A 12685-nucleotide genomic window follows, 5' to 3' on the forward strand; every position below is an offset into this window, starting at 1 on the left:
ATGGTATTCACTTCACTCATGTTGTTGCACAATGAACAGGGCTTACCTCTCTTGCGGCTGTTCTTTAAGGTACAGCGTGTAGATACTCCAATGTTCGTTTTCTTGGAGTCAGATATAGAGGTCAATATGGACGCTGATTACTCACGTTCATAGTCTACGTTTGGTTTCTGAAATTTTGAATTTTCAATCACCTTTTGGTTTGAACTTGAGAAAGACAGACGTTCTGTCGAAATGTTGTTCAAAAAATAAAACATCTAAAATCGCGCTCTTCGTTTTGACTAATAATAATAATAATAATAATAATAATAACCTACCAGGCCTACCATCTCTACAGAAAGGGCAAAGAATCGTGTTAACTGGAATGACTCATGTACTGAGAAGAGCATTATCACTGTGAAAACAACATCCATTCATAAATTTATTTATTTTTTTTACATACATATTTTGCCTGTGAATCTGTGTGTGTAAACTGAGAATGCATACAATGAGCTTCTCTGCCCTAGGCGTACGGAAAATGGAAGAAAATTTGAAGAAAGAAGATAATAATAATAACAACAACAACAACAACAACAACAACAATAATAATTTTTCTACTCCAGGCACAAGGCCCGAAATTTTTGGGGGAGGGTCCAGTCGATTAGATCGACCTCAGTATGCAACTGGTACTTACTTTATCAACCCCAAAAGGATGAAAGGCAAAGTCGACCTTGGCGGAATTTGAACTTAGAACGTAAAGACCGACAAAATACCTCTAAGCATTTTGCCCAGCATGCTAACAGTTCTGCCAGCTCACCGCCTTAATAATAATATATCGGTCCCAGTGTTTCACTGGTACTTAATTTATTGACGCCGAAAGGATGAAAGGCAAAATCAACCTCAGCGGAATCATATATAATAATAATAATAATAATAATAATAATAATAATAATAATAATGAAATAAGAAGCTTTTAAAAAATGCAAATGAAATTCTTATATTTATAAAACATCATCACAACTTATTTTTGAAGCTAAAGTAACAACAATAATAATAATAATTTATTACAATAAATGTGTTTGTCTTCATTTGCTATGTCTTCTAATAATTCAATATTATTTGGCAAAATGTTGAAAATGAAAGGTTAATGTTATGAAGGCTGTGTCTTCATTACTTGACATTGAGTCTGAATTAACTGTAGCCATCTGACATTCGAGATAATATTTAATCCCCTCTCTTGAGAGATAGCCTATAACATCAGAAGAACATTGAGTCATGAGGCTAGGCTATAGGTTATTGTTGAAGCTGATTGAGAGAATGCCAAGACTACATACATAGTTATTGCAGCAAAGAAATTCCCCATGTCTTATTATTCATACGATTGGTCAAACTGACGGGTCGAATTCCTTTTATATCTGATTGGTCAGCTTCCTCTATAGATGACAGATCTATGATAAAGAGAGGGAGAGAGAGAGAAAGAAAGAGAGAGAGAGAGGTGGTGAGAGGGAGAGGGCATGTGAGGGAGAGAAGAGAGTAGAGTTGCTAAGAAATGCCAAGATTAAGCAATGTAATAGAAAAGAAAATGTTGGAAGAGTTGCAAGAGAGAACGCAGAGGCTAAGACAAACTAGAAAGAGGTGATTTTACAGACTTGCTCCATTGTATCAGGTTTGGGAAATATAAAAACATGACTGGTGAAGAGAATAAAGACGATGACAGGAACAACAATGAGGATTATAATTTGGCTCACCATTATTTTCTTGTGGTCCTATTGATCATCAGCATGAGGGATCTTCAACATGATTGTTCACCTTACCAGAAATAGTAGTTTATTTCTAATCCTAACTACTAAATCTACTAGATGTAGCAGTCAATTCCTTCAAATCAACATGTGCTGTTTGAAATTTAGAAAGGATACAGGATGGTCACGGCTGGAGATCCTTTGATCATCGGTTGACTCAATGAAAATTGACCAGCAACAACAACAAGAAAAATAAATGACTGAATCAACAAAGGAGCCTCTTCATGATTGCTTGACTTGGTAGAAATAGCTGCCAAATTTCCTTTAAATCAAACCCTATTATCTTGAATAAGGAGCTACCCAGCTAGAAACAGCAGGTTATTTCTAATCCTAATTTTTAAGTCTACTAAAAGTAGCAGTTAATGTTCCTTAAAATTACAACCTACTGTTTGAAATCTAGAAAGGGCAGATAAAATAATGTAGTTCTGTCAATCATTAAAAAGGCTGAGTGATCAGAGTTAGAATGCCTTTGATCACTGGTCTGCATAAGACTGACCATCACCACTGTCACCAAAAACAACAACAACAGCAGCAACAATAAACAATCATTTAGCAAAGAAATGAACCTCTTTGTGACTGCTCGGCTTGCTAGAAATAGCAGCCATATCTCCCTCAAATCACACCCTACCATCTTAGCTAAAGAATCATATATGCCCTTTAATCCAAAATAGCTGATTATTTGTTGTTACTGTTTTGTCCAAAGTTTAACTCTGATTAAGCAGACTCAAAGAGTGTTTGTGCTAAATTTGACAATTTTGCTTATGCCTCCTTTTTTTCCAGGAACAGCTTGATGCATTGGTGAACAGTCAAAGGCATTGGAGAGCATAGAGATTAAGGTTATAGTTGAGAAAAAGTTGGCTGACATAGAGCACTGAAAGCCATCAGAATATTGGAAAAGAGTTACTTGTATGACAATGATTCATACTGGATATCAAAATGTCAACATCATGACTGCTGCTGCTGCTCAATGTTCTGTGAACACATGTAAACACTGTATGGACAGCTATAACAGAGATTATGAAGCTATGACCAGCAAGAAAGGACACAGCAGGTGTTCTGACTACATCCACATGCTTACGATCCATCCAGCAACATCAGGACAAGGTGGTGGAAGATCCAAGCAAAGGAATCTGGGCTTTGACAAGAGAGCCGGGTGTCAGAGTCACTACCATGAAGCTGGCCCTGAATGAGGAACTTTGCTACCACTCATACAAGAAGCACGAGGGACAAATTCTGACAGCTAAGGCCAAGGAGAACCACTTGACGAAAGCAAAGAGGCTCCTAAACAAGCTGAGGCACCCTGTTAAGCTAGGGATGATCTGGTTCTTCTCAGACAAAAAGAATTTCTGCCAGGAACAGTTGTGCAACACCAAGAGCAACAAGTGGCTTACCTACAACCTATGTGATGTCCTGCTGAGACCCCCTTTGGTCATGACTGACCATGGAATTGCACCTAGAAAGTTAGGCAAGGCTGTTTATGGAAGACCAGCAGTCACCCATGCATGCCGGCCTCCCCTCTCCATGCCACTGATGTTATCCAAGAGAAAGGCAAAGACCAATACAGCTTGGCACCTGTGATGTCACAACTCATTTCTACAGCTGAGTGAACTGGAGCAATGTGAAATAAAGTGTCTTGCTCAAGAACACAACATGCAGCCCGGTCTGGGATTTGAACTCACAACCTCACGATCGTAAGCTCAATGCTCTAACCACTGAGCCATGCACCTTCACATATGTGATGTCCTATGTACCATGAAAACTAGGTTTCCCCAAACTGTCATGGTCTTTGGGTATGTGACCAGTGAGGGTAATGTTATGCCACCCCACATCTTTGAACAGGGCCTTATGTTCAATACAGATGGCTATGTGAAGCTACTGGAGACTGTGGTCAATCTCTGGATGGAGAAGGTGCTCCTGGAGGACCATATGTGTGGTAGCAAGATTAGGGTCCATGCCATATCTTCAGAAAGTGTTCGAAGTGGTTGTTGAGGATTTCTATCACTTCACCAGCCCCAACTGTTGGCCCTCTAATTTTCCCTGATTGTAATCCCATGGATTACTGTGTGAGGGACATGGACGAGAAAGACACCAACTGCTTTGCTTGCAACATCAAGGCTGAGTTGGTGGCCAAGATCAAGGAGGTATTTGAAGATTTTCTCAGAAACACAGATTCCATAGCTATCTTGAGGCCATGGCGGAAGCTAAGGGTTGCTACGTTGAGCAAACTGTTATCTCCCATCCTTAATCTAGTTGATATCTTCTGATTTTTTTAAATGCTTTATTTTTAGATGGGATATTGTGTTTTCCTTTCCTTTAATGTAAACTGTTAAATTTAGCCCAAACACCTTAGTAAATTCTGAACTACATTATCCAACATGTCTGTCCTTCCTTTTCCTAAGATTATGGTGTTTGATATGCAGTTACTTCTAGCTGGTTGAGTAACTGCATACAGATTATTTCATGGGGTCATCTAACTTTATGTAAGAGGATTAGATGATAATGAAGTAAAAGAAAGTAATTTTTTTCTAAAATTACTCTCATTAGCACAAGATTACTAATTACTAATTTAATATTTTAATTGCTTCAGTCAAAGAAATGCAGCCATGCTGGGGCACAATCTTAGGGGTTTAGTCAAATAAATCAACCCCAGTAGTCAAGTGATGGTGGTGAAAGGATGAACACAAACACAGAGAGACACATACATATATGTATGATGGGCTTCCACACAGTTTCCATCTATCAAATCCAGCTTGGGGCTATGGTAGAAGACACTTGTCCAATGTGTCATGCAGTGGGACTGAACCTGAAACCACGTGGTTGCAAAGCAAACTTCCTAACCATACAAACATGTTTGCGCCAATGCATGGGTACAAGTTGTTGACACAGACAAGCAAAGGTGTCTCTGATAGGATTTAAAATCAGAATTTAAACGAATGAAACTAAATCTTGTTAAATACTTAGTCTGGTGCGCCAGCATTTTATGCTAATATATTTCCATCGAATTAAGAATTTGACAATTCTAACATATCTTTATCTTTGAACATTTACTTGTATTAATTACTAGATTGTGACCACGCTAGTGCACCTCCTTGAAGGGTGTGAAAATTAATCAAACATTTCCTAGGGGTGCAGAGCACAGAAAAGGTTGAGAGTCATTGCCCCAAATCATGCATACTATAATGATAATAATGATGATGATGATGATGACGACGACAATGACGACAATGACGACGACGACGATGACGACGACGATGACGACGATGATGACGACGACGACGATGATGATGATGAAAATAATAAAATATACTAATAATAAAAAAAAATTAATGATGCAAAGAGGAATTTCAATTTTGTTATAGTATTAGAAAAAAAATCTGAATAATATAAAATCTGTTATTTAAAATAAAAATATAGTATACACTAAATATATATCACTATATATTAAAATGTATTAATATGAGATACGAGTTTCATTATTGATATTTTCCTGTTGTTTTTGTTATTTTCATTTTTGTAGTAGGAATAATAGTAGCATATAACAAAGTAGACCAATTCCTGCCTTCGGTGTTAACCAGCTAAGCAGCAGAGAGGTATTGATGAAACTCCAGAGAATTAATACTGAATTGATTTGAGACTTTCATGAAAGCTCTGAAGATTAAGCTACACAATTCAGACAGGAGGAGGAGGAAAGCTGGTCCCAATAGCCTAAACACATACAGTGTAGTCATGAAAATGAATGGACAAAACACTTCTGGTATAGATTATGCCAAGTCACAACACACAGATAGAATTATACAAGCCTCAAAGAAATCAGTATTGTTTGCTAGATAAGGTATTTACGCTGCAGTACTTTTGTGTTGAAACAGTATTGAATTTTTTCGACTCCATCTCAAATATTATTGGATAATGTTTTGATCTGTTTAAATGTTATTTTATAATAAGCACTTGAGGATAACTGAAACACAAATGAGATTTTCAGTTACCATTGTCGTTATTTTCGTTGTCATAATTTCTATGATTTTGGGAATGAAGTCATGTCTAGGTCATTGGAAATATTTTTGCCTTTTGGGACTGCTAAAGTACATATACATACATACATACTAGATTAACTTCTAATGAGGAGCCTCTATGTTTTCACTCAAACTGCTAGAAACAGCAACCAAATTTCCAGGAAATCACATTCTACTGTGTTATAAAAAGAAAGATATAAAGAAGAGTAATGTGGTCTTTATACTGTATCTAAAGCTAAAATGATTGGATAATAATGGTTGGAACAATTTTGATTATAGATTAGTTGAATCAGAGCTGATATGGGGGCTAAACAGCAACAATAGCTATAGAAAGAAGAAACGGATCATGTGAGGAAGGTCAGACTGACAGGAAGTTGGATATGAAGTGTTTGTAGGTTAAGGGTCTCAAACTTGAAGCCAACCAGAAGAGTCTTTGGCAAACAGACATTCAATACCTTTTATGTTTTACTTTTTTCAGTTATTGAACTGTGGCCTAGCTGGGGCACTGCCTTGAAGGGTTTAATTAAACAAATTGACCCCAGTACTTATTTAAGTCTGATATTTATTCAGAATTTACTGAATCACTAAGTTTCAGGGATGTAAACAAACCAGCTCTTGTTGTTAAGCAGTGGTGGAGAACAAACATATACACAAAGACACACACACACACACACACACACACACACACACACACACACACACACACACACACTTACATATGTATATTTATACATGACAAGCATCCACATAGTCTCTGTTTACAAAATTCACTCACAAAACACCAGTTGGTCCAGAGCCATAGTAGAAGACAGTTGCTTAAGATGCTGTACTTCAGGACTGAACGTAAGACAATAAGCTTGCAAAGTGAGTTTCATAACTATGGCCTTCTTCAGACAGCAGAAATAATTAATATTCTTAGTCCTGTTGATCTCTAGGTCATGTTGATTTCTAGGTCATGTTGATCTCTTGGTCATGTTGACATTGAAGCCACTTGACTCAAATGTTTAAACTTTGTTCAGTCATGTAGGTTATGTACTTGACCTCTATAAGTACTATGCTTTCATGGCTATAAACTAAATTTCTTACGAAAAAGCCTCAAAGCTCCATCAACTGAACTTGTCGATATCTGACCAATAAAAGAGCCTCCTCAATGCATTCACTGGAGGTGCAAGAAAACAAACCGAATCATATTTAAATCATACCTAAATACCTTAGGAAGAAGGTCATATTGGAGAATGTTGTCTTAGAAATATTATCTGAAAAACGAGAAAAGACAGGGAATAATATTATCATGCTTGAGACACTTTTGATCATAGGTTTGCTGAATTTGAGCTGACTTGGGGCTAAAAATCAACAATAACAATTATCACTACCAAAACCATTACAACCACCACCACTGTTACCTTGAATCTGACCACCACATCACCATCATCAACAACAACATCATCCTCACTAATACCAACACTATGAGATAGCCCATCAGCATCACTACCAACAACATGCCTGAGCTAATAAGGGAGCATTGACGTGAATGGGAAAGGGGTGAGGGGATGAATGTAAGAAATACAAAACAAGGGTTGAGGAGTGGATGTAGTGAATGGTAGACAAGGATGGAGAGGTGATCAAGAATACATATGAATTGGGGGAAGGTTGGGGAAAGTAAGTGATGAATGACAGTACAGAAAAGCTGAGAATCAGAATAATAATAATACAGTAGACAGGAGAAGGATGAGAGAAAGGGAGCTGACATGCGAGTTGATAGGTTGAAAGAGTGTGAGGGAAGAAGCAGACAGAGCATGAGGAGAGTCAGGGATAATTTGGTGGTGTAAAATGGTGATTAATGATCCTTTCTATTATAGGCACAAGGCCTGAAATTTTTGGGGGGGTGGAGGCTAGTCGATTGCATCAACCCCAGAGTGTAACTGGTACTTATTTCATTGACCCTGAAAGGATGAAATACAAAGTCAACCTGAGTGAATTTGGATTGAGAATGTGACAAAATGTAGCTAAGCGTTTTGCCCAGCATGCAAATGATTCTGCCAGTTTGCCACCTTAATGGTGATTAATAATAGAATAAGTAAATAATGGCTTCAAATTTTGGCACAAGGCCAGCAGTTTTTGAGGGGAGGGGGAAATAAATTACATTGATTTAATTTCTTGACTAGCACTTATTTTATTGACTCCAAAAGAATGAAAAGCAAAGTCAACCTTGGTGAAATTTGAGCTAAAAATGTGAACATGGACAAAATGCCATTAACAACTTTGTTGGGTGAGCTAAAAGCTCTGCCAAATCACTGTCTTAGAATGAGTATTTGATGCAATAAGAAAAACAATTCCACCAAAAGTTGGAATTTATTTGGGAAAAATACTACAGAAAAATACATGGCTGTATTGGTTATTGAAGATCATTTTAAGGGTAATGCTCCAGCTTGGCCCTAGGTAGAATGACAAGATAAAACTAAAGAACATATAAAAGATGTTACTATTCTTGATGTAGTAACTTAGGTATTTTGGTGAAATGGCACTTCATTTTAGCTAAGTGGACAGAGGTCTCTAAAATAATGTACTAAATCAAATATGATCTTGGAAGGTTTGTGAAAAATGAGATAATAATTTGTCAGATGAGAAATATTAATTTTCAATAAATTTAGGAAGTTACCATGAATTAAATAAAACCTTATAGCAAATGAATATATATTGACTTTTTACATTGATGAAAGGTCGCAGAGGTATAGAAGGGGAAATGTAATATTTTTGTTTTAATAGCTTGATCTGGAAGAGGCTGTGTCCATAACTTTTGCAACACTGATAAGATTAGCACTATTAATGCTCCTGTTGAACAGTTGCAGTATGATGGCTGCAGAAATTCAATTCAACTTGTAACCAAAAATACTGTCTTCATATTTGTAAGCCAAATTATTTTCTGGGCCAGCATAACAGAATAAGAACATCCTACCCTTCTCTCACTTGCTCACACTCTTTCGCTTGTTTCCATACATGTTCTCACTGACACTCATATATACCCTTTCATGTCTTTATCTCAGTTATTCTTTAATCTTTTGTCTACCAACCACCTCAGTAATATTTCTCACTTTCTCTTTGCTATTATTCTTTCTTCCTTCTGTTTCACACATTGTTTTCTTCTCTCACAATGTTCTATGGAACAGTTCTGCACATTCATGTTTTAAAGGAAAAAAAATTGTCCATTAAATCAGAAATCTTTTAAGTGGAGAGTCTTTTAAATGAAGGGTTCTCTTTTGGAGTCAATACTATCTAGGATGGTATTGACTCCAATGACACATGACTTGCTTGTACATTCCATTTTTGGTTGGTTTCTATGGCTGGATGCTCTTTTAATTAGCAACCACTTTACTGAGTGTTAGATCTGTCATGAGCCCTAGGGCTAATAAGATTGGAGTCTAACCTAGTTTCTACCGAGTATAGGTGACTGAGATCATAACATTCTCTCCTGAACAGGTTGCCAATCTGTTACAGGGTTGACTTCTTAGCTATTGCTGGAACTTGTTTACAGCTGAGTGGATTGGAGCAACATGTGATGAAGTGTTTTGCTCAAGAACACAATGCACCACGCAGTCTGAGAATCAAAAACCATGATCTTATAATAATGAGTGCAACACTCTAACCATTAGACTATGTGCTGTTACCTGAATGTATTGGGTGTATTTATTGTAGTATCTCAGTGTATTTACTGTGGCATCAGCACTGTAGAGGATATCATGTCTTTAGCAAAACTAAAGGGTCCTCTTGATCTTATATTGTCTCTGCATGTTCACCAACCATTTTGCAGCGTACTGGGTACATGCATTTTATCATGGTACCAGGACTCGTAAAGTTGCCTTGTCTACTGTAAGACCAAAGAGTCTTCACAACATTGTCATGTGTTTATTTGCTCATTTCAACATAACTCAAAAGATGGATGAGAGAGAGAGAGAGAGAGACAGAGAGAGACAGACAGACAGACAGACAGAGACAGAGAGAGATGGGGAGTTATAGAGGTGGATATTGGCAAGAAAGAGTGAAAGAGGGTGTCAGTATGCTAAAAAAAAAAAAGACAGAGAGATAACTGGCAGCACAGAAGTGATGGTAAGGGGTACTGGGTACTACCATCCTTAGTTACACCTGTAGTATAATACAGTGAATAGAAGTGAAATAAGCAGTAGAGAGACAAGTGATAAAGAGATGTGATGACAGAAGGATGTGTGATAGAGAAAGTATGTTGTAAAAATGTGTGATACAGAGACTGTGGACACAGCAGATGTAGAATTGATATATTGGTTGAAAACCCAAATGGATATGCATCATGTAAACATATATCTAAATATTAGAGGCCACCCAGCCTCTGTCACAATCATCACTTTTAATGTTCCATTTGCCATGCTTGCATGGGTGTTAGGGTCTTTTCCAGTGCAGTATGTTAGCAATCCACTTGGCTCTTTATCATCTCCTTAGTGAACTGCAAAATCTTGAGACCAGATTCCACCACTTCATCTTCCTCTTTCATAGATTCCATTAACTTAGAGTTCTCAGCCCATTTTTGAAACACCTATCATATATTGGGTCATCGCATAAATAATGTGATTTTTACAAGTGCATGAACTAAGAGTTAGAGAGCGACAGGATAAACTACCTGCATCAACTTGCTATAAAAGCAGGTAGTAATTTTACCTTGTACTTATACTTTGTGCAAGTTTTGAAGAGTGCAGTTCGATTTTAACAGTTATTTTTTCAAAGCTATAATGGAAGTGACAAAGGAGCATATTCAACATATTTTGCTTTAGGAGTTCAATAAAGGCAATAACACAATGGAAAGTGTGAGAAATATTAATGCAGTATATGGGGATCAGACTAAAAGGTAGATTGTATAATGCTTGTGTATGAACAGATATGTTACATGGTAAAAAAAAATTAAAATAAAAAAAAGGTAACGTTACCTTCTCAGGTCATGCTGACTCATAAGGGCTGGTTTCCTGGTTTCCATGGCATATAAATTCCCCACCTGGATGGGATGCCAGTCTGTCACAGGATTACTCATTTTTGCCAGCTGAGTGGATTGGAGCAACATGAAATGAAGTGTCTTGCTCAAGAACACGTGTTGCTAGGTCCAGGAATTGAAACCATAACCTTACAATCATGAGTCCAACACCCTAACCACTAAGCTACATGCCTCCACATGCTACATGGTAGTGAAATATGAACCATGAATGCAGAAGACATGCGAAAACTGGAAAGAAATTAAGCTAGCATGCTCTGCTGATGTGTAATGTCAGCATGCATGTACAACAAAGTGGAAATGTACTAAGAGAAAAATTGGGCATAAGAAGAATCAATATAGTGTGCAAGAGAGAAGACTGTACTTGTATGGTTATATTATATGTATGGATAAGGACAGCTGCATAGTGAAGCACCTATCACTAAATATGGTTGAGACCCGTGAAAGAGGTAAACCTAGGAAGATGTAGGATGGAGCAGTAAAGACTGACATCAAGATATAGAGCCTCACAGAGATGACAATGGACTGAGATAATAGGCAAAAAAAAAAGTGAGGTCCTATCTTGGCAACAAAAATAAAAGGTCCCAAAAACATATCACTTATGTCTATTCCTCCTCCACCCAAACTATCCCTATCAAGTTTTCCCCACAACTCCTCTTCCTAACACCCATCTGTCTATCACTCTTCCAACTATAACACTACTTATTCAACTGTTATAATTATATGAGAGCAAATTTGAACATATTTCTTCCACCTTTTGTCTTATCTCTTCCTGTTACTCACTCCACCTTCTCAAGATTATCTTTTACTACTTTCTTCTCGAAAGAATTCCCTTTTCCCTTGAACATCATTTCATATTTGCCATTGGCAGCCCCCACCACCATCTTCGCTCGTCATTTACTATATCCACTCCTATATACTTCTGACCTCCATCCCAGTCACTGTGCCCTCCCCCTCTCTTACCCCATATTTCACATCATTTCCCTCTTCATCATTTGTCTGTGGTTTTATACTGCTGTTCACCTACTTCCATTTATGCTGTCATTTATCACCTCCTCCTTCCTGACCCACTCATATTTCTTTCACCTTCCCCCACCTACAACTGATAATACATCTCCCACTCAGTCAAGGAGTCTTGCCTTGAAAGTTACTTGGTGACTTCACCAGTGCCAGTGTCGCAAGAAAAACGTCCAGTGCACTCTGTAAAGTGATTGGCATTAGGAAAGTCATCTAGCCATAGAAACTATGTTAAAGCAGAGGCAGACATTGATGCTTGAGGCAGTCCTCTGGCTTGTTGGATCCTGTTGAACAATGCAACCCATGCCAGCAAGGAAAATGAATGTTAAAAGATGATGACATATGTCTGGAGTTGATAGTATACTCAGAACCACTTTAGCAGTATAGCAGGCCCCCAGGTAAATCACAGCATCAAACCCTTTTGTATTTATTGACAGCAAACCACAACATGCATAGGTCAGAATTGAGCCCCAAGATTTGTAGGGCCCCTAAGCAACTGTCCCATATACTCAGTTCCTTAAGACAGCTCTGGGTTCACTCCTTTACAAGTTTGAGTATTGATGAAGTGAATAATTAGACTTTATGTATTGAGTACTTTTTCTTCATTCATATACTCAGACAAACAAGTGTGTTCGTGTGTGTGCTTGTGGACGCATGTTTGCATGCATATATATATATATATACATATATCAGAAATGACCACTCGTAAGGCCTCCATGACGGTGGAGTTACGATTTTAGGAGGACGATTGGGACCACATGGATGAGGAAGGCGCGATCCAGAGAGGAGTGGACAGTGTGCTGTGACCAACAGTATCAAATGGACACCCAACGGACTGGTCGGTCAAGGTGATATATATATATATATATATA

This window comes from Octopus bimaculoides, chromosome 1, assembly GCF_001194135.2.
Source record: "Octopus bimaculoides isolate UCB-OBI-ISO-001 chromosome 1, ASM119413v2, whole genome shotgun sequence".
NCBI lineage: Eukaryota > Metazoa > Mollusca > Cephalopoda > Octopoda > Octopodidae > Octopus > Octopus bimaculoides.